Source organism: Egretta garzetta, unplaced genomic scaffold, assembly GCF_000687185.1.
Source record: "Egretta garzetta isolate BGI_Z169 unplaced genomic scaffold, ASM68718v1 scaffold233, whole genome shotgun sequence".
In the NCBI taxonomy this organism is placed as follows: domain Eukaryota; kingdom Metazoa; phylum Chordata; class Aves; order Pelecaniformes; family Ardeidae; genus Egretta; species Egretta garzetta.
In genome coordinates this window covers 643,610-666,649 of record NW_009259194.1, presented here as the reverse complement: position 1 = coordinate 666,649, position 23,040 = coordinate 643,610, and the positions used below count along the sequence as shown (strand labels likewise).

General features: G+C 47.2%; 1 protein-coding gene across 1 annotated transcript in view; it reads right to left on the bottom strand.

Annotated features, from left to right (window-relative positions):
• Positions 1–23,040, bottom strand: part of NEFM (neurofilament medium) — a 75,813-nt gene that overhangs the window by 4,435 nt on the left and 48,338 nt on the right. The window lies entirely within an intron of this gene.

Here is a 23,040-nt window from a genome sequence, read left to right as displayed (position 1 = left end):
TCCCATCCCCATTCCCTTCTCTCTCCCCCCTGCTCCCCCTTGCCCCTGCTCCCTTCTCCCCCCTTTCCTAGGCCATCACCCTCTTCCTTTTCTTTCTTTTCTTCCTCAATTTTTTCTTTTTCTTATTCCCTTTCTTTCTCTTAATCCCTTTCATTTTCATTTCCTTTTTCTTTCCTTTATTTTCTTTATTTCCTTTCTTGTCTTTATTTCCTTTCTTTTCTTTATTTCCTTTGTTGTCTTTATTTCCTTTCTTTCTTTTCTTTTCTTGCTCCTTTCCCCCTTTCTTTCTTTTATTTCCTTTCTGATTCTTCTCCCCCTTCCCTTTCTTCCTCTCTTTTCCGCCCACGTTTTAATCTAGCGCTTGGTGCATTGCTTAGAAATAAATTCTCCTTCTTTGAAACCTTGTTAAAAATTGTGTTTACGTGGTACGATACACTTGGTGTGGGCTGCATTACAGCGGCGAGCTAAGAGCCAGACCTTGAACTCCTCTCGGCTGGATTGCAGCTACACGGGCGATGGATTGGCAAGCTGCAAAGGAACAAAAAGCCCTGCTACGGCTCCCATTGCAAAGCTGAGGAAAGCTGGGGGGGGGGGGGGGGGGGGCTTTAACTCCCCATTCGGAAAGGGTGCTGAAAATGTGTGTCTGCGGGTGCCCAGCAGCCCGTGAGTTTTTAAGTAGGTGATCTTGTTAGCGGGCAAAATCCTCCTCAAAAATCGCCTTCTTGCCTTGAACTCGGGACGTACAGAGCGCCTGGGTTTGCTGCGGCGGTGTCTTGGTTGTGGAGAGTTGGGGAAGTCTGAGGGACAGGGTTAAACTTTGCCAACCACATGGAACATCGCACCTCTGCTGGCTCATTAATATGATGCTGTCATAGGACTGCAGCACTGCAGTCAGTGGAGAAGTCAGAATTATCCAAGGTATCTGCTGGCTTGTGTTTGCGAACACAAGCAGTTCGATCCTCTGGTTAACCTCTCCGGAGTTTTGGGTGATAAACCGAAAGAAAAAGGTTTACTATAATTGAAGCAATCACGGATTCTAAATCTGTTCCAGTAATTTTGCTAAAAGTTTTCTCCGTAGGCAGAGAGCATCCCTTTGGATTTCATTGGAAGTCAAAACAAAATTACTGTCTCTTATGGCATTGCATTTTATTTTGCTACGTTACGCTCTGGTTTATTACTGCTTTATTCCCTGTTAAATGAAAACCGGGAGGGGGGAACAGCTCATGTTTTATACATCCAGAAAACTTACTGTAAAAGAAAAGCGATGGTTAACAGAGATGCTTGGGAGTTGTTGTGAGCCTTTTAATCTCCTGAAAACAAGTGAGTGGTGTTGAGCAGCAAGTAAGGAGAAGCGTATGGAACTTTGTAATAGAACTCCCTGCCATTAAATACGTGGATTGTTTTAAATCCATTTACCCAGTATGCAACAGAAATTGTTGCTTTGTAATCAAGCAGCGATAGCATTTATTGAACACAGAAGTTCAAGCAGTGCAAACTTTTATAGAAGACAATCGTTTTCATAATACGTGTTGATGACCTTAGAAATCAGGGTATTTAGATGAGAAAACGTTTGCATTCACCGAGGCGTTTGCAAGCACACACAGAAATCCTTCTGGGATAAAATATGTTGCTTTAATTGAAAACACATTCTTGCGATGTTTGTTTCCGATCTAGAATCAGCTGGAGGAGGACAGTGCTGCTACGTTATCCTGAAGGTGAGCTGAAGGTTAGGATGAGTCAGGGAAATCAGCCTAGAACGTTGCCTTATTTCTGATGAGCAACAAATCCCTTCTCCCTTCCTCTCGATATCCGCTTTGGAGATTTTGAAATGCAGACTGATATTTCTGCTGGTAGGGAACTTTTTGCCTTCAAAGTTTAACAAGGAAGCGTCGCTGCTGCGGGAGCAAACAGCAGCCTGGGGGCTCAGGCTGGGGAGCAGGAGGGAAGGAGCAGGCACTCCCCCAGGATCGAAAAGCAGCAGCATTGATTTTGATCTTGATTAGACACTATTGACAAACCTGCATTAAGGAAATACTGTGGGAGCTCTGCAGCTTCCTTAAAATAAAATAAAAAATAATTTGACAAACCTGCATTAAGGAAATACTGTGGGAGGATGGGAAGCAGCTCTGCAGCTTCCTTAAAATAAAATAAAATAAAATAAAATAAAAAAAAAAAAAAGGTGGAGTTGCACAACAGCCTGACTGTTTCCAGATAAAGGAGTTTAAAATATCTCCAATGATAATGAATTAACTGGAGTATCTTTAAAAGAAATATAGAGTTGGATGAGTAGGAGAAAAGGGGGGTTGGGGTGGGTTTTTTAATGTTCTAGAGAGATAGTTGAATGAGGACAACTGGACAGATAATGCAATGCAGCTGGTTGGAACTATTAAAAAATTATTTATCAGCTTAAAGGGGGGTTCTCTTGATAAGCAGCTGCCTGTTTTTAATATAAACCTGGTTTAAGCTTAAGCAATTTAAGCTTGGATAGGTCTTCGTGATATCCACGCAAGGAGGGCAAACAGGAACATCAGAAGGAATTTTATCAGAGTGAAAAAAAGAGCAGGGAAATCAGAATTTGGTCCACTTTCTACGCTCCACACCAGAGAGTCATGTAAATTGGTGTGACTCTCCAAGCCACGGAGTTACGCCGATTCATGTCAGCTGAAGACTTTGGCGTCCTGGAACCTTAATTGGTCACCATAAATTTATAATAAATAATGGCCCAGATAATCAGCCGGCATGAACTGGTCTCATTCCAGCAGAGTCAAGAGATCAAGGACGGACATTTCAATCCAGCTGAGGATACGTTCTAATAATATTTATCTAGTGACAGCTATGGAAGAAAACACTTGGATTTGTGCATTGAGGGCCTAGTCCTGTACGGCATTGGGCGCTTCTTGGAAAAGGCTTTAGGACCTTAATTCCTCAGGAAGCCGAGAAGTGATCAGCACGCACAGGAGTGCCCAGCACGCTGCAGGATGGGGCCATCGTGAATGAGCAGGGCTGGTGTCCAGCTCCATGGGCAGCTGAACTTTTAAAAGGATTTACTTTTTTGTTTCTTTTTGTAATTTGTTCAGGATCTTCAGATCTGAAATACCAGATTCTGGGGGGTGGTGGGGGTGGTGGTTTGATGATGGATTATCATGGCCATTCACAAATTATCTTCAGCATCATTTAGGCACCCTTGGTAAAACAAAGGAAAGGGGACGTGGTGGAGGGCAGGGGACTGAACCGTGGGCATTTCACCCCCGTCTGTCTCGGACTTGCTAGGAGCGGTGGTGAGGCCGGGCAGCCTGACTAAGGCAGCTACGCCAGGCTTTTTGATAGCACGCCACAGCATAAAATACAAAGGTCCTACGGGGCAGTGCTCATGCTTTGAAAAACTTCTGTGTTCATTCTCTTTCTGCTCTAAACTGGACTTTCTCAGGCCAGAGCTGTAACCCAACAATGTTTTCCTAATGCCTCCCGCTTTTCATCTTCCCCATTCAGCCAGTGGTCGGATTTAAGGCCTTTAAATCAAACATTGCCAGACACTTGCATTATTTTCTTCATGCAGAAACGCTTTGTGTTGCACTGGAAGGTCATACATTTCTGGAAGCACAGCCCTAAAGCAGCATTTGCAGTTTACCAGTGAATTAAAATTTCTCGCAAATTCCTACAGGCCATCCCTGAGCTCATTGCTCACTTTCCCTGATTTATTCGCTGCAAGATAATGATACAGACCTGTTTCCCTCTGTGTCAATACCAAGAATGATTTCACAGCTACAAGTGTACTTCAACCATTTACTAACTGCAAAAAGCCCAACATTTACCCCACCGCCTACATTTTTCAGTGGTGTTGCCCTTGCATTTTTAAAACACTGCGTTGCATGCTGATTTTGTAATGCCTGCGAGCCAGCATTCTCTCTACGGCCACCTCCTGCCTTGTTTCAAAGGGCCAGTTCTTGAGCTTGCGTGAATTCACGAAGGACGGGCAATGCTGAGTGAAGGACTTAGCCTAGAGTCTTATGATTAATAATAGAAAGATAGTCAAGAAAAATTTTAGATCCCACTATAAATTACTGCAGCTTTCTTTGGTGTTCTGTGGGATAAGGGCACTCACCTGGGGGAGAGGGACCAGGCGGGGGTTGAAGATCTCCAGAGAAGGAGACTCCACAGCCCCCCTGGGCAGCCTGGGACAGGGCTCGGGCACCCTCACAGTCAACAAGTTCTTCCTCACGTTCAACTGGAACCTCTTCTGCTTCAGTTTGTGCCCATGGCCCCTTGTGAAAGGGAGGTTTCGTGCCTCCATCTCCATGACAGCTGCTCACATTTTCCACAAATATATTTGAGTCCTTGGCCAGCAAAACCCCTGCCCGTGCTACTGGATGTTGAACTCAGTTCAACTGCTTCTTTAAACTTAGCTCTCTGGCCAGTTAGCGAGAGGTGTGCCATGTGAAGAGTGGATTCAGCCCACAAGTGAGCTGTGACCCTTCTGAATGACCGCACTGCTGAAGCGATGGCCATGTGCATTAGACGGATATTGGAAAACTTGGTTCCTACCTGCGAATTGCTTTGTAGATTCCCATGTCAGAGAAGCCAAAACCTGACAAAGCAGAAATAAGACTGCCTAGAATGGCTTTTTTTTAGGCAGAAAGAGTTGGGAGGTGAAGGTTAATGAAATGGAGTCAGAAGCAAACTTGCATCTCCTCAAGGAAAGGCATGAGCTCAGATGAAGACGCGGAGCCTCAGTTTCCTTTCTGGTACTATTCTTTTATATCACCAGTTGAACAGAGATGCACCTTCGATGCTATAGCCCTGCTATAGAGCCAGAGCCATGTAAATGGGTTTGGGTGAATATTGGAGCTAGATCCTCCGCCTGCGTATCGGAAAATAATGAAAAAATGTGGCAGCCATAAGACCGCTCTGAGGACTTCAATCACAATGATGCTTAGCGCCTTCCTGTTAATATCAGTGTCTTTTAACCGTAGTGGTACCATTTCTTGGCAGTCAGCTTCATCCAAGTACCTGAGCAGAATTAACTCACGTGCCGACCAGGAGGACTGGATCCAGGTGTGGTGTAAATGAGTGTGGACCCAGCGCTTCAGAGGGGTATTCAGCCCCAGCGAATACCCAACGCAGCCTTTGATGAGACTGCAAGTACTAATTTATCCCTGGACTGAAAAAAGGGTTTGTAACAGAGAGACACTGGCAGAGTTTACATGATTTAAAACCAGTTTCAGTGTGTTGTTGCAAATCAACTTGTCAGAGAGAGATGGAGTTGATGGGTACATGATGGGTGAGTCAGGGTATTACTGTACATTTAGAGGTGTGCCTGGGATTGGGAATAGCATCGGGTCTGGAAGTTGCAACTGAGGTCCATTAGCTTAAATTGCCTTGCCTGTTTGGTTAAAATTCAAATCAGGGTTCCTTGATCCCATGCCGAAGTACGTACTGGATTTCATGCGTGACATCTTCTAAAGGTCGTAGCTCTGACAGGGACCACGTGCGGTGGAGGAAACGCCATCTGCAGTAACCTCTCGGCTGTGGTCGTAGCTTTGAATTACAGGATCAGCAGGATGGCAGAGGAGTGAGGTGGGATCATATACTGATGATAATCAACTGTTAGGAAATGGTTGATTTCAGATTTTCTGGTCTCTCTTGGAAAATCTGACTGTATTCAAGGTATTAAATCACCCAATTCTGCCTTGTGTAGAACTGGCCGATCCAGGATCAGCTCTGAGCCACGGCCCAGGCAAAGAAAAACTCAAATTTAATGGGCTTAGATGAAAAGCAAAGGAAGTAAGATGGCTTTGTTCCCTCGATGTTGCTATGCTCTGCTTGGTTTTATGGCTCATTTTTCCTATGTGCACTGCCCGATATTTCAAACTGAACTACCCTAGAAGTTGCCATCCAGAAAATAGCACAGGTCAGGGTAGCAATCTTTTAGAGATAAAGCGATCAAAAATAGCTCTTCCTACCTCATTTTGAGAGGGTTTTTTCCTAGCCTTCCCTTCTTAAAAACATAGCTTTGAAAAGTGGCCACAATGCTTCTTTTTATGACCACTTTTCCAGGCGTTGTCCACACCGTATGGCAACGCTGCCGTAGGGCAAAACGATTTCTAGAGTGCTGCTTCCCAGGAAAGATGGAGAAAAGTGACTGCAGGCTGGAAAACAGAGAAAGTCAGGCACAGCAACAGCTACCTTGGCCATCGGTTATCACAACACGCGTGTCACACGAGCAGTTAGGGGCGTTATTGGGATAGAAGCCCCATTTTTCAATAGGGTGGCAGCACACAGGCGGGGAGGTCTTGCCAAGAAACGCTGGCTGCTGTTTTAACCGCGGGGTTGATGTGCAAACCACACCGACCTTTAGGATCAGCTTTTAAAGCACCTCCTCGCGGGACTAGCTGGCTCAGAGCATCCCAGGCCTGACACATAACCTGGAATCCAGAGGATTTTAACACAGCAAAACTGCTGGTCGTGCTGATGGGCTGAGAGCTCTGAGCAGCATCTAGGCTTGGAGGTGGGGAGCTCTTGGGCGCAGAGAAAACAAAAGAAGTAAATATAAATCAGTGCAGCGCCACTAATTTCAGAGAGATGCCTATAGTTGCTCCAGTTGGGGATAAACCCTATAATCTATGAGGATTTATGCTTATATTTATGCTTATCTATGGACCCAACTCTGCAGGCAGTTCCTCACTGATACAGGACAGCTGTGGCTCATTTCTGGGCTGGGCTCCTCCATTCTCCCTGGTTTGCTCTCACTCTGCTTTTGCACTCAGCTTTACTTTCATCCTTATTACCCACAAAGCAGCACCTGCATCCTGCTTCTTCTGGGGGTTGGACTGGGTGGCCTCTAGGGGTCCCTTCCAACCCAAAACATTCTATGATTCTATGATTCTTCCTTGTGACTTTTGACTTTTCTTTCTCTTGTTGATTTGGTTTTTAACAGAGCCAAAAAAGCGCACTTAAATATGGATGATTCTTGCTTCTAAAATAAACTGCCTGATACCGGGAAACATGTTCTCCCTGCTAGTCTAATTGGTATCTGGGTTAATTGCTCTCATGCTGGATGTTTAATTGATTTGTGTAGAGAAAGCCAATGAAAGGCTGTAGCTCAGTGACGGCTCCCCATAACTGCAATGACTCCTTCTTCTTCTTTTTAATTAGCGCTAAAGGGAGCGTCTACCTTGCAGAGGGCTACTGGGATCTCTGAGGGATCAGTTATTATTTAGATGCTGCATATACAGACAGGTTATTTTTCTGATGTAGACCTCTACAGCAAATGTTGAACAGAACTGGAGAAACTTTTCAGGTAAGAATGTTTTACAGCAAATTGAAGAAAGAGCGGAATATTAAAGCAGTCCTGCTTGGAGGGATTACCTCGTGCAGAGGCTTTTTTTGGGTGAAAATCTGAGAATTTTGTGCTATGAATTATCAGTTTAGCCAAGGAGCTCAAAGGAGCCTGGGCAGGCTACTCGCTCTGCTTTTCCTTGAACTGCGACAGCGTGGTGGCATTTCATCTCTCAGGGCTCCTTGCTATGACCTGCCTCAGCTTTTCTCCTAAGCAAGCGCGAGGTTCAAATGTTCTTCCGACCGCCGATCAGACGTTGCTGGATGAGAACCACGCCTCGAACTGCAAAGGTAAAACTGTGCCAGGGCCGTGGTTGAATACAGGCTGCTCGTTGCAGCGACTGGAGCAACTTTCTTAGGTGCAGTCGCAAGACGCGACGACGGAGCCTGTGTTTTACTGCGTCATCTCTTGGCCCTGCCCATGGTCTGAGACGATTGCCCTGTGGTTTTTGTGATAGAAATGTGAATTCTGTGTATCGAGCTTGCGATCTCTGCTTGAACTGGGTAAGGAATGATGGGGATGGGCTTGCTGTGTAAAATATTCCTTATGTTTTTAAAGCTACTTATGGAAACCTGAGCTGCTTTTTGGCTGGAATGTCAGTTCGATTTCTCCAGTTTTATAACATCTAAAGAATATTCTTAGCAGAAACAACTATAAGCTGATTAGGAGGGAAGCAATAAATACAAATCAAATCATGCAGACACAGTACAAAAATCAATAATTTTAGTAATACATCTTGCAAACTCATTTTATTGTGAAAAAATATATATAGCTCCTTTGAAGTCTTGATTGAGCAGGAGCTATAAGTCTGCCTTTAGTCTCAAGGTCCTCAGCTGGAAGAACATTCAGAAGTTTTTAAACAAGTTTAAAAGTAATGGTGCCAGATTATGCCAAATAAAAGCCGGAGTGTATGAACTGGGTAAGGAATGATGGGGATGGGCTTGCTGTGTAAAATATTCCTTATGTTTTTAAAGCTACTTATGGAAACCTGAGCTGCTTTTTGGCTGGAATGTCAGTTCGATTTCTCCAGTTTTATAACATCTAAAGAATATTCTTAGCAGAAACAACTATAAGCTGATTAGGAGGGAAGCAATAAATACAAATCAAATCATGCAGACACAGTACAAAAATCAATAATTTTAGTAATACATCTTGCAAACTCATTTTATTGTGAAAAAATATATATAGCTCCTTTGAAGTCTTGATTGAGCAGGAGCTATAAGTCTGCCTTTAGTCTCAAGGTCCTCAGCTGGAAGAACATTCAGAAGTTTTTAAACAAGTTTAAAAGTAATGGTGCCAGATTATGCCAAATAAAAGCCGGAGTGTACGGAACATGCAGGCAGGCCAGGCTAGGAAGGCCATCCATCCTGAAGGGATGAAGTAGAAGAGAAATGGTTATAGGGAGCTGCCTGGGGCAGTTCTGAAATGATTCCGTAATGTGATTTAAAAATGGAAAGATCAAAGGTAATTTTTAGTGTGCTTTTTTTTTTTTTTTAAATCAATGACTGTTCTGGCCGGCTGTACATTTGATTATATCAGTGACTCTAAGTTTGTGACAAGGCAGGAGCTCGTTTTCCATTTGGAATGGAAGGAAAGGTCATAAAAAAATGTGTTTTTCTAAATTTGCTAGCATAAAATGTAATTCTGTATTCACTGAGACAATTATGTTCACTGGAGTCCTGTAGGCATTTCATAGCTTTGAGACTCCACCGCTTCTGCTTTGTAAGCATTTCCTCGCTGATCCTCTGTCAGCACGTTCGCCGCTTGGGCTTCTTTCTTTCTTACCCCCATCAAAGGTGAGTGTGAGAAGGCCCCACAGGGATAGAAAAAAACCCAACACACAAACATCCCAGCGACCTTCAGTAACGCTGTGGTGACGGTGACGCTGCAAGACCACGACATGCAAACTTGGTGGAATTTGCTGCATTGCTTTTTTTTTAATTTCCAAATTTCAGATTAGTGTTGTCTCGCATCAGGTGACTCCACGTCGATTAAATGCGTTTAGAAAACACTTTGAGAAAAGAATTTAAAAGTAATCACCTATGAATGTCAAGGTCAGGACATTCTGCATCATCATTTGAAATGCTCCTTGCCTTGGCAGTGCAGGTTATGTCTGAAACTTTGTCCCATGTAAAGTCTGTAGGTTTCAGAATTAAAGAATAAAGCAAACAAAACTCCCCCAACTGATCTCTTAACCTGATTTTCTTAAATAGCCAATGGGAATGATTCAATTTTTTTTTTTTTTTTTTGTGGGGAATGAGAGGAGCTTTACCTAATAATCTAATTTCTTCTGATCTGCCATGGTCTGCTCCCTCTACATCAGTGCATCCCTTGCCCCCGTGTCTCTGCCTCGCAGTGACCTCTCCATCATTATGCCAGCAGTCAGGATTGCAACAGACTTGTTCTGGTGACTCACACTGCTTTTTCTACTGATATATATATTTTTTTTCCCTATTTCAATGCAATGTCCCCTCCTATCAATGGCAGAAACAACATCTACCCTGCAGATGCTGCTGCTCCCTCTCAGTGCCCCGTAAAGTGTAAGCATGTCCTGCTATTTTAGCTGTGTCCAATACTTATAATGTCATAATATGAAACGGAGATCCTGCTGTGATCCCAGCTCATAAAAACCCCTCCGCCCAGCCTGACCATGATAACGTTTCTCACCTTTTCTCACCCACATCTCTCCCTGATCACCACCTCCCCTGGTTTGCCCTCAGCGTGGCATTGATTGCTCAAGTCAGCCAGGCAGCGGGCACGGACCCGGCAGCCTTATACGGCTTTTCCTTCGAAGGGAATTCAGTGGGAGTTTCCCTAAGGTCAGGCTCGGGCAGCTAGCGAGATTTCACTGGGATTTTAATGATCCTTTCCATCAGCAAAACTCCCCTCTGATATGACAGATCTTTCACTGCCATAAATCAGTTGCCCGAACTAGCCTTCCCTCCTGGTCAAAAGCTTTTTCTAAATGAAATTATCTATTCTGCTATCTCTGTCATGTGGGGAACCCAACCTTTACACAGCGTTTTGTTAGGGGCATTAACACAATATCCCAGAGCAAGCACTAACGTACCCTCAGGAGGGGACGTGATGCATGGCAGCGTGCGCAAGAGCGGTCACGGATGGACCTGACTTTGGCATTAAGGACCAGAATGGCTCTTCCTGCTCATCCCAGGGCAAGTCAGGAGTAGATGGATGCCCTTGCCAGGAGTGACATGCTGCAGAACCGCAGTGGAAAGAGAACAAACTCCCAGGGGCCGGCTGCTAACGTCAGTGGCACCGCTGCAAATGAGAGCAGCCTCCTGCCTGGGCGGCTTCTTCCAGGAGCGTGGGAGCCTGACGAGGCAATGATACGGAAGGAAAAGGCATGCTCTCCTTAGCCCCCTAATGAGAAGGAAAGGAAAATAACTTGCCTTTTAAAGCCAGGTTTGGATGAGGACCTTACCCTGGACACCCTGCGTAGTTTACCTTCCCCAACTTGCCTCCCTGTTTTTTCCGCTACAGCTCTTTCCTCCCCATCAGCTCCCCCTAATGTCGCCTCTTGCTCTACGCTCCCACCCATTACTCATTTGGCACCGAGAAGACCCAGTCCCCATCTGCCACCCACGCATGGGGGACCCGACTTGTGCACTCCAAGCACCGTCGTGCCGTGATGGGGGTGTGGGATGTGGGGAGTCTACCTGAGCCCCACAGATGAGCGGTGGTGGCAGCGATGGAGGCACCAGCCCAGGGTCCCCCATCACGTATAGCAAATTATGGCCAATTTTATGGCCTGCAGCACTGCGCCGGCACCCCGAGCCACCATTCCCCATCAGCTTGCTGCTGAAGCTGGAAGAAAACCCTGTCTGGTTGTGTGCGCACGGATTAGTGTCATCTTCCATGTATTTTGTCTACTAGGGAGAAGTGGTACCTGCACATCGTAGCTGCTTAATTGCAGCACCTGCCGCGGGGGCCTAATTGTGCACTTCCTTCCATCTGGGGTATCAGTCTTGTTTGTACAACGCAAGTGCAATCCGTGGCGTATTTTTTATGTGCGTGGTGCGGAGTAACTGCGCCCGCTTTTTCTCCTGTGGGACTTTGAACTTTTTCTATGAGCAGCTCTTATTTCAATAACTGTGGTTCTTGTTAATAAAACCTTTAATCCAGTAACGAGGCAGCAGGGTTTGCGTGCTCTCCGAGCATGGCCCCTCTTTCCCCCTCTGCCACTTGTTCACCAGGGAACCGTGGCTGCAGCATTTCATCTTGCCGTGCTTCTGTTCCTGCCTAATGAATATGGAGATAATGAAACTAATGAAACCGTCTTCGTTGCAATGCGTTTGAGATCCACTGATGAGAATTACCAGATAAAAGGGAGGTGGTTTTTTATCATCGCTCAGTAATGAGAACAACTCATGTATGAAATTCTCTGCTTGAAGTTGTAGCTTGGTCTCGTCTCGATCCCCTACAACAAAGTCAGTTTTGGTCTCTCTCAGTAGGGTTTGCAGAACTGGCTGCCACGCTGCTGTCCATTCTGGTGATTAAATGCCTTTCAATAAACCAAGGATAACTTAGCGTGGTGTTATTAAAACAGAATTTTATGGGCCGTAACCTGCCATCATTCTGTATGCAGAGCTCCTGCTGAGTTCATCAAGACGTCCCTGCCCAGAGCGGCGGCGCGGGGGGATCGGCCGCCTGGTTCTCCTCTGCTCTGACCTTTCCTTGGGAACCGAGGTGTCTCAGGGGAAAGCAACCACACGGTCTGATTGCTGCATATGCTGGAACTGTGTAGGCAACTGTGCCATCCAACTAACGCTGCTATATGCAATATATAGAAAAAAAAGAAAATATTTAAAATGTTACTGGATTTATTAGATGCATTCTAGCAATTTTCCTTTGGAAGAAATGTCACTTCTCTATCGTTGCTTCAATGCTGCACTCTTCTGCAGGCTGGATTACGCATCAGAGGTGCTGCCTTTTGCATAACTTGCCTGTAGAACCCCATGAACACGGTTACGAATGTAGACTGGTGCTCCCGATGCTTCTCAGCTTAGAACAAACTTGATTGCTAAGGCTGAGGGAGCTGGGCTTGTTCAGTCTGGAGAAGAGAAGGCTGAGAGGGGATCTCATCACCACCTACAAATATCTCAAGGGTGGGGGTCACGAGGACGGAGCCAGACTCTTCCCAGTGGTGCCCAGCGCCAGGACAAGGGGCCATGGGCACAAACTGAAGCAGAAGAGGTTCCAGTTGAATATGAGGAAGAACTTGTTGACTGTGAGGGTGCCCGAGCCCTGGCCCAGGCTGCCCAGGGGGGCTGTGGAGTCTCCTTCTCTGGAGATCTTCAACCCCGCCTGGACGCTGTCCTGTGCCCCCTGCTCTGGGTGAGCCTGCTTGGGCAGGGGGGTGGGACTGGGTGAGCTCCCGAGGTCCCTTCCAACCCTTGCCAGTCTGGGATTCTGGGATTCTGTGATCCGTTGGTCGCGTAAAATAAAGTTGGCATTTAGAAAAAAAAAGTTTTTTCTCTTGGATATTTTGGTAACATTATCACATCTTCCCCAGCACTCCCATCAGAGGCAGGGATGAACGGACACCTCGTTACTTCTCACAAAAATACAGTATAGAAAATCTATACGTAAAGTACCGATTCAGTATAGCTTCCAGCTGCCCCCAAGAAGCTGCTGCTCTGTTCTGCTGCGTTCCCAGCAGCGCATTGCTGCCCCAAAGGCTGCTGAGTGAATAACTCCGCTGCGCAGCTTCCAACCAAGTCACTTGTTTACTCTTGTGTGGCGCATTTATTAGAGCTTAATGTTCTCCACCTCTTTGCTAACCCTGATTAGAGCAATATTAAAAGAAAGTTCTCGCCGTGAGTTTTGGAAACTTCCGTAAGAGGGTGATGAACAAATTCGTTGGATTGAGGTTTTTAGTGTGTTTCCATCATGAGCCAAACCCCACTCCTAGTCATTGATGTTAATTGTTTCAGCTAATTGTTTGGACAGGTCGTTAAATCAAAAGACGCAATAACATTTTTGGTCAAGATGAAAGGCTGTACTGAAAAGCTAATGGTTCTCCTCAGTCGTCTGCTTCTCTGATGCTTTGTCCTGATACAGGCTGGTCACAAGGAGAAATAACGCTGGGATTAACGCCAAAGCATTTTGCCTTTCCCCAAAGAAGCCTTATTAGCATTTTGCATTGGTCAGGTTGATTGGTTTCACGCCCAACGTGTGTCTCTGCTGCCTTCGGTTCCCAGTTTGTGACCAACAAGCTTGTACAGCTGCTGTTTTGCACTGAATCCTGTCTATGGAAATAGATTTATAATATTTATTTGTTGTCTGGAGGAATCCCCATCCTCTTTCCTGACAGTTCTTGGTGCTTTCCCTCATCCCATGCCTTTTTGCCATTAATAAAAGAGAAAAAGGTGATGGCTGGCACCGTTGCCGCTGTCCTTGATGGAGCTGGGGTCCTCTCCGTGTGCAGCTCCAGCACACAGCGATAACCACGGCTGCCTTCGGCGGGGAATCGTGCTGAGAGATCCCGCGTTTATCCACGTTGTAGACCAAGGCTGAGAACAGCCACTCTCAGCGATAAAATATGAATGCCAAGGACCGTTTTTTTTTTTCCTCTTCCCTTCTGCAGAAAGCATTGGATTCTTTTCAGATTGTTATTTTTCACCCACAGGAACTGCATTACCTCCTTTAAAGACAGAAAGGAAATGTTCTATGCGCCAGATCTTGTCTTCATTTGCAGTTTTTAACATCCTCGCGTCCCAGTGAAAAATGTCTTTTAATTAGGAGGATGATGTTAGGAAAGCAATATGAAAAGGAAGGGAGGGAGGTTCGTTTGGAGCAGCTATGTGTGATAACTCCGTGTGTAGGGGCTCGATGTAACCTTCAAGTGCTGTCCTGCAGCAGCAGAGGGATATTCTGTAAGTATAAATGGAGCCTAATTTCTTTTACAGACCAGCAATCGATAGGTTCCAGAGGTCAAGGAAAAAGCTTATGTGCTTTGAAAGTTTTTCTTTCTAAATAAATAACATGCATGAGCTCAGCAGCGACAAACGAAGTGGGGTTGGTAATGGCCCCCCGTGCTGGGTGAGCTCTCGTTCCGTGGGAACCAGCGCCAGCTTCATCGTCGCATCCCACATGGGGAGCCTCTGTTCGACGCAGCGAAGCGCTGCGCTCCCGTGGCACGCCAGAGACTGCCAGTCCCCGAAGCCAACCGGCGGTGGCTTGCCGGTCTCCCATGGTCTTGGGGAGCTTTTAAAAAGACTGCCTTGCCTTCTCCTCCCTTTTGTAGCGCACATTTCTCTCTCTGAATACTCTGTTAATATTTTATCTGTACTTCAGGCTCTTCAGACAGCCCCCTTACGTCCTGTGCGATGAGAGATGCATTTCACAGATGAGACGTTTCCCTTAGCTGTACATCCAAAAGTGACTTGACCCAGTCCAACCAGTAAGCCAGCATCTGTGGCCGGAACTATGGGTGGGGATCCTGCTGTTCACCCTGCTTGTCCTCGAGCTTTCATAGAATCATAGAATCACTTTGGTTGGAAAAGCCCTTTAAGATCATCGAGTCCAACCTTTAACCTAACCCTGCCATCCCACCACTAAACCCTGTCCCTAAGCACCTCATCTATCCTTCTTTTAAATCCCTCCAGGGATGGGGACTCGACCACCTCCCTGGGCAGCCCATTCCAGAGCCTGACAACCCTTTCAGGGAAGAAGTTTTTCCTAATGTCTAGCCTAAACCTGCCCTGGCGCAGCTTCAAACCATTCCCCCTCGTCCTATCAGCTGTTACCAGATGCTTGTTCCCTCCTGTTCTTCAGAAGCTGGGGGCTGATTTATGGTTTTTTCCACCTTTATTAGGCTCTCCCCAAATAATTCCCTTTTCAGAGGAATTTTCTTTCACAGAGCCATTTCCACTCATACGGGTAATTGCGCTGCCTCAACGGAGCGCTCTGGAGGGGCTTATTGCCTTTGGGTCAGGCTGGGTGATTTTGGAGCAAATTGGGTGCTTAGCATGGCTGGTTGAAAAACAGGATTAAAATGTGCTGGCAAAAGGATGGTTCTGCATAAAACCAAGAGCCAGGGAAGTTCACAAAGTTGAAATGCCTGCTGGTGGGAGGATGGCAGCCTGCAGCAGTTGGCAGGACGGGTGCGCTTCAGGCTTGACCTGAGGCTTTGCCCATGGGTTCAGCTGAGAGATACGATTTCCATGTCCCCACGTACGACATGTCAGAGGAGCTCACTTTCCAGGAGGGTTTGAGCTCCCAGCTCCCCCTAACTGAAGATGCCTCTTTGTATCAGGCCATTTTAAGTCCATTCATGTTTAACATAAAAATTAACTGGGTTTTATCTGCGGAGGGGGAGTAGAAAAAAAAAAAAAAAAGGACTTTTTACTAAGGTTCAGGTCAAGGGACACCCCCAACAGTGAGAAACCCACTGGATCCCCTTCTGTAGCTTTGAGGGTTGCTGTTGCTGTGGATGGGTTTATGGGCCACTCCTCTCCCATTCGCGTCTCTGCAGGTATAAGCCTGAAATGTTCTTAAGCCAGGCTTGCATGAGTCAGCAAGGCAGGCTGTGCTGGAGCTTCTCCTTCCAAAAATCTCAGCTACTGCCTGATGAATTAAACATGTCCAAGTATTCGTGCCATCAGCGTGCTCTCCCCTACGCTGCTTTCGAGGCTTTTTTTATGTTCCACCTTCAGAAAATGAGACAGAAACTGGGAAATCCTTGACGTGCAGTTTGTGAACATGGAAGTTACAGGGAAATGCTGACTGCAGAGGGAAGGCAGCTACGTGCAGAGGTGTGCTGGGGCGGGGGGGCATATTCTTAAATTCTTCATTACAGGAGGGGGTTTTATACATTTTATCCTTAAGAAACTGTGGAAAAAACTCCTGACCCGAAGAGCTGAGTGGTGCTGCTGCACATCTTAAAGACGTGAGTGAATCAGAAGACGGTGAGAAGAGAGGTGTGGAGGATGTTCAGGATGATAATGGGTGTCTAAGTGATAACGAGCTTGAAGCATAATTAATGTTAATGGATAGCATTTATATGTAATGCAAAGAACATGTTCCAAAAGACAGATACAAAAATAGATTTATTTTTTTTTTAAGACATGAAGCTTTAAGCTCTGAGGACTAGACATCGGAGCTACCTTGCAGTTATTTAATGCATTCAATCTACAGAAAAACCTTGCTCTTTAGAAGCTTGTAGGGACTGGGAAATGTGTGCCCTGATTTTTTTTCACATCCCAACAAATGCGGGATGCTCCATCCACCTGGCAGTGTCATTAGGCTGATATGGCTAAAATTTTTAAATTTTTTGTGCCTTGAAATCCAGCAACAAAGATGATCAGAGCCAGAATAATACAAATAAAAATGAAGAGAGATTCTGTGGAGGGCATGAAATGTCTGGGAGGAGGGACGTAGTAAAATGAGCTTTGTGGTTGCCAGTTGGTTCGTGCCCTTCTGGCAGCGCTGGTTGTGCCGCTTTCCCTAAGAGCGGTCCCCTGAGGATCCAGTCTGCGGAAGGATGAAGGGAGCGGAGCCTTCCCTCTGGCTCGGATGGCAGATGGGGATGCTCTTGGGGCTGAAATCTCTGACGCGGCACTAGCCGTGATTCATTACAGCAGGCGTTAGACTGGAAACATAATTTTCCCAGCGCAGCACTGTTAGAACCCTCCGGAGCAATTGTATCCCAGTACCTGCAGTACCGCCGCCCTCGCTGGCCGGGTATCGCCAGGCATTTATAAATATGGAATAATTCTTTTCTGGGAACAAGACCTAGAGAGAAAGATCTGTGTGTCTGCATCATGAAATACTTCCAGCTAGACTGCACAAATACTTATTACTTCCCTTGATTTGTATTCTTTGGGTATAAATTTATGAAGGCTCGCTGTATATTTTCCACCAAGTATTTCATGGCTAGCAACTTCCCATGAATATTTACCATCTGTATTCCAGACTATTTCCCTTCTGTGGCAAACATTTCACTCCGTTACATTGTGCTGTCTAATGTGTAGGGCTAATGATTTTTTTCAAAAGAAAAATGGGCATAGGGCTTTATGAGAATATTACAAGGAAAGGGCTTTTTTTGTTGTATCGAATTCTTCAGAGCTTTCATTTCATATAATTTTACAAACAACAAACTCAGGTGCTGATCATTTGTACCCTTGCTGAAGGGACTGTATGCTGGCAAGGAAGGGTTCCTATCTGACAGAATCCCGGAATCCCAGACTGGCAGGGGTTGGAAGGGATCTCAGGAGCTCACCCAGTGCCACCCCCCTGCCCAAGCAGGCTCACCCACAGCAGGGGGCACAGGACAGCGTCCAGGCAGGGGTTGAAGATCTCCAGAGAAGGAGACTCCACAGCCCCCCTGGGCAGCCTGGGACAGGGCTCGGGCACCCTCACAGTCAACAAGTTCTTCCTCATGTTCAACTGAAACCTTTTCTGCTTCAATTTGTGCCCATGGCCCCTTGTCCTGGCGCTGGGCACCACTGGGAAGAGTCTGGCTCCGTCCTCGTGACCCCCACCCTTGAGATATTTGTAGGTGGTGATGAGATCCCCTCTCAGCCTTCTCTTCTCCAGGCTGAACAAGCCCAGCTCCCTCAGCCTTTCCTCCTAGGGGAGATGCTCCAGTCCCCCCATCATCCTTGTTGCCCTCCTCTGGACTCTCTCCAGGAGTTCCTCATCTTTCTTGAACTGGGGAGCCCAGAACTGGACACCGTGCTCCAGGTGGGGTCTCATTTTATTTAGGGAAGAACTACACAAATAGGACTGAAGAGATTTTTTTTTTTTTTTTTAACTGAACCAGGTACTGAGTGCCGGTTGCTCATGCAGGTGATGTGCCCAAAAGAGCTTTTATTACTACGCTATTGCATTGCAGACCGCAAGATTGCGTTTCTTCCTCCCTTCCTCAGACAACCCCACCAGGGCAGAGGCATGCACTTACTTTGAGGTGCGGAGTCTCCCAGACACAGAGGAGGATCGGGCTGGATTGGTGAGCTGCCATTAATATGGATGGAAATTAATGCGTGAGACAAATAATTAAAGGCTAAAGTAGTCCAGTGAAATCAGGCAATACAAATAACAACAAAGGTCTATTTTTTTTTTTAATGGCTGAGTTGGACTCCTCAGACCTTTTGCCTTTCTATTGATGGTTCCCGTTAGGTTCTTGATCATTAGCATTTTACAGTTCCCTTCTGCAGTGACCCTAACGACCAAAGCTTGAGATGGGATTAATAATAGCTCAGGCTTAGCCCCAGCTGCATTAGATGACTTCAGTTTTGCAGAGCAAATGCTGATTAAGTCCTTGGACCTGGCAACATTAATGGCATACCCTCCTGATGCAAGCAAGACCAGAATTACCTTCAGCGTTAGAGGGGGTGATTGATCCCTAAAGGTTGGAGCACGGAAAGCTGTTGGGTAACCGTCGAGGAAAATGCCAAAAGCCGCAAGGTTTGCAGCAGTCCTACATCCCGGAGTCCCCCAGGCAGCAAAAATCTCTTCCACTGCCTCCAGGAGTAGCTGGCTTCACCGGCGCTCCTGAAACAGGGCTATGATATGAAAGTATGAGCTAACCCTCGCTTCCAGGGGGTGTTTTTAGCCCAAATGTGTTCCCGCTTTCTCTGTTTTTCTCTTCTCCCAGCTACCGTCTGTCCTTTCTCCCGGCGTGTCTCTTCAGTTCCCTATCAGGGGGACTCTGGCAACAAACAGTCCCAAAATCCGGGGGAAGAGCTTTACACCAGCGATGCTTTGTGGGGCGTGCTCCAACGTCCCCTGGGTGAGCGGTGTGGCCATGTACCGACCCCAGGCAACGAAACGGCCATGGGACGTGGAGACCTCCGCATGGCAGAAGCAGGAGAGAGCCCACGGCGCAAGCAAGACCAGAATTACCTTCAGCGTTAGAGGGGGTGATTGATCCCTAAAGGTTGGAGCACGGAAAGCTGTTGGGTAACCGTCGAGGAAAATGCCAAAAGCCGCAAGGTTTGCAGCAGTCCTACATCCCGGAGTCCCCCAGGCAGCAAAAATCTCTTCCACTGCCTCCAGGAGTAGCTGGCTTCACCGGCGCTCCTGAAACAGGGCTATGATATGAAAGTATGAGCTAACCCTCGCTTCCAGGGGGTGTTTTTAGCCCAAATGTGTTCCCGCTTTCTCTGTTTTTCTCTTCTCCCAGCTACCGTCTGTCCTTTCTCCCGGCGTGTCTCTTCAGTTCCCTATCAGGGGGACTCTGGCAACAAACAGTCCCAAAATCCGGGGGAAGAGCTTTACACCAGCGATGCTTTGTGGGGCGTGCTCCAACGTCCCCTGGGTGAGCGGTGTGGCCATGTACCGACCCCAGGCAACGAAACGGCCATGGGACGTGGAGACCTCCGCATGGCAGAAGCAGGAGAGAGCCCACGGCGGGGCGGTGAGCGGGAGGGGGGCGATGGGGACTGCCTGGCACCGGGAGCCGGGTGGCCCCCGCATGCTAGCCAGGCTCTGCTCTACCCTTGCTCCTCCACATATGAGGTGTCACTGAAGGGAAGACTTGTGTCCTACTTTCTGCCTCTCGGTTTCTTTTCGGTGCATATTTTCTTGCAGGAAAGGGGCAGAGCTTTCTGGTTTATCTCTCTGAAAACTCAGGCATGCTCCTGGCGGGGGATGCCACTTGCTTGTGCAGCGACCTTTTTGTTTTCTCCTGCTTCTCTACTCTATTGCTGGGGCACATTGGCACTAAAATGTCTTGCCCTCTTTCCTGCCTCCCTGCAAGAAACTCTCCTCTCTGTTTATCACCGCTATTTTTGCTATCCCTGTATGCTGCCTTTCTCTCCTACCTTTATAGCGGTGCTCAAAGCTCAGGGGACCTTTCTGCTATCGCCAAATGTGCAAAACATCACACGTCGAGGAGCAGGGAGAAAGCACATGCATTTATGTTATTCCTGACTATGCCAATTAAAAAAGCACTGCGAGCGGGGGCTGCTAGCCCCAAACCCCCAGTAAGAGCCACAGTAACCCACAGCATCACCTCATCTGCACCTGGGTCATAAACCACCCGTACGAGGACGGGCTCCCTGAGGCGTCGCATCGAGGTATTGAGACCCACGTGAGGTCCCTAGCGGATGCTGCCCCTTTGCCGTGGGGCACATTTAAACTAAAAGACCAAGTTGCTCACAATTTCTGGATCTGTTTCTCAGCATTGGTGGTGCCCGCTGTCTCTAACTGCTCGTGGGACGTACCTCCTTCTGCTGCATTTTTCATTACCCCATCTCAAAGAGATTTAAAAGGAGGGTCACCACCTGTAAGCCCCTTCCATAGCCGCAGAGATGGAGCAAAGAGAAGAATGAAAATTAGGAACGAAATGAGCCTTACGAGTCTCGTGCGCTGCCCGTTAGGAAACGCTTCCATCTGCTTTACAGGGAATCAGCCATAGATACTCAACCAGAAAAGCTGTTCTGATTTCTTTTGTCGGTGCTGGCATATTTACAGTACTGCGCTGGCACATTGCTTGGGAATTACAGGCAGATCCTCTCCAACATAGTGGGAACAGGCGCATCACATGCTACGTACTCCTGTCTAGAGGCTGTTGGCAAACCACAACTTGTAGTCAATCAAGGCAGGATTTTATAACCGCTTCTACCCCCACCCCCTTCTCACATCCCGTATTTTCATCCTTGCTCTTCAAAGCAGGATGATTCACATGTTATAGTAACCTACATTTGGCTTGGCACCACTTAAGGGCTATATATAGATGACAAAGTCACCCTGTTCTTCCTCGTTGATTCATTTGGGTTTGGTTTTTTATTTTTTTTTTCCAGACATGGAGCAGCGCTGGGTGCCCTGTGGGCTCAGAGAAGAGCTGGGAGGTTAAGAGATGTCCAGCCTCATTTTTTTATCTGTGTCTGGTCCAGGGCTAAGGTGGCTGCTGGGCTCGGATGGGGGCCTTTTGGCGCTATTAAAGAGGTTTGCATCATAGAAAACCCCAAGTGCTCTCCTTCCAGCAGTCATCTCTCTCCTGAGTTGTTTCAAATTGAGAGCTTAAAAATAAAGACAAATGCAATTGCAGTCGTTCCCCGGCAGATAGTGGGCAGTCTGTTCCCACCGGCGGATGTTGGTGGCTTGTGCAGTTTCCGTGTGGACGTAATGGCTCTGCTGTTACCTTCTGCACCTCTAGAAGCAGACTATCCACAAAAGTGTGTCTTTTTTTTCATTCTTTTTTTAAAGGAAACCGGTTCAGTTCTTTCTTTCATCTGAAACTGCAGGAGCCCCCTTTGTCTCAGTGACTGCCCATTGGGAAATACTGCCCTGTGCACCCTGAGCCCCATGCCCTGATGGAAAATGACCCACTGATGGCACCGCGGAGGAGAAGAGCCCAGCTGATCTCCCCCATTCCCCCCCCCTAGAAAGGGCCTCGCTGCTCGGCCATCGCTGTCCGGGGGGATGGCAGCTGTGCTGCTAAAGCAGCTTTATTGATGGCCGGTGTGATTAGCCAAGGGCCTGCCTGGCTCCCGGACATCGCTTCTCAACAGCCTCCCCCATACATCCTAATAAAGGCTGCGTGGCCACGGGGAGCGAGACGAGGAGCGCAGGTGTTCCCCGGCCCTCGGCCGGCTCGGCGATCGATACGGCATTGCAGGGAGGGTCTTGATGAGAAATCCATTGGTAAAAGCGATGTTTCGCTAATGGCAAGCACGGTACCCGCCAAGAGCTTTAAGGGGAATTCAGCCTCTGGCTTTTAGCTGGGTAATATTCATTTCAGATATGGGGAAAAGACAGGATGAGATATGTATGGACGAACAGTATCTATTGGTTTTTTCTTATTTCTGGCAAGACCTTTAAAGTAGTCAGATGCAATGGCGGGTGTAAAATGACATTACTGTAGATGAGGATCAGACCCAGTGGACTCGGAGCCACTGTTTCGCCTGCGGGCAGCTCTGCTTTAGCTCACTCACGAAATGGGGAATCGGGCACGTTGCCGCCCATCCCGCAGACCCTCGGTCTTGGTGCCAGGCCCTGCTCGCCCGGCGGGCTTTGGTGGCCCGGCTCACTGGGAATGCAGCTGATGTACCAGACTTCGTGTCTGGGAAGGCATGTTCCCACCAACCCCATATGTGCTGCTCATGTCTTGAATGTGATGGGTGAGAGGAGATGCGGGAAGGGATGTAAAGTTTGCTCACAGCCTGCTCACCTTCTGCTTTCTCTGCAGGCACCCGTCAGAAGATGGATGGCTCAGGCTCTAGGACACCAAGCTCCGGTTAAGGAGGCTGAGGTTTCATTCTCTGTTCTGCTCAACATGTTGTTTGGGATAAACTTAAATTCTCTGCCTGTAAAATGCGGATAACAGTAATTCTCTCCTTAGAGAGTTACCAGGAGGAGGAATGCATTAGATGGTGTTGGACCCCAGTTGCCCTGGAAGGTGCTGAATCCTACTTACTTTTATAATGAGTTCCCTACATAGCCCATCACAGGTTTACAGTATATCTCATTCCTGTAGATTATCACCACTTGAAATATTACAGCGTGTGTCAGGCCAAAACTTGCTTTCCTGGCTCGGTGTTTTATTGCTTTCTTGAGCAGACTCTACCCCCTCCCATTAATCAGAAACATCTTAGTCATCCGCGGCGTGCTGACCACAACGAAAAACCTGGCTGCGGGAAGGCTCCAGGGCTGGCACCGCATAAACTTTGTCTGCCTCGAAGTGCACAGGGACACAAATCAATGGCCGGTAAGTTTGGGCAGAGGAGTCTTGCCCC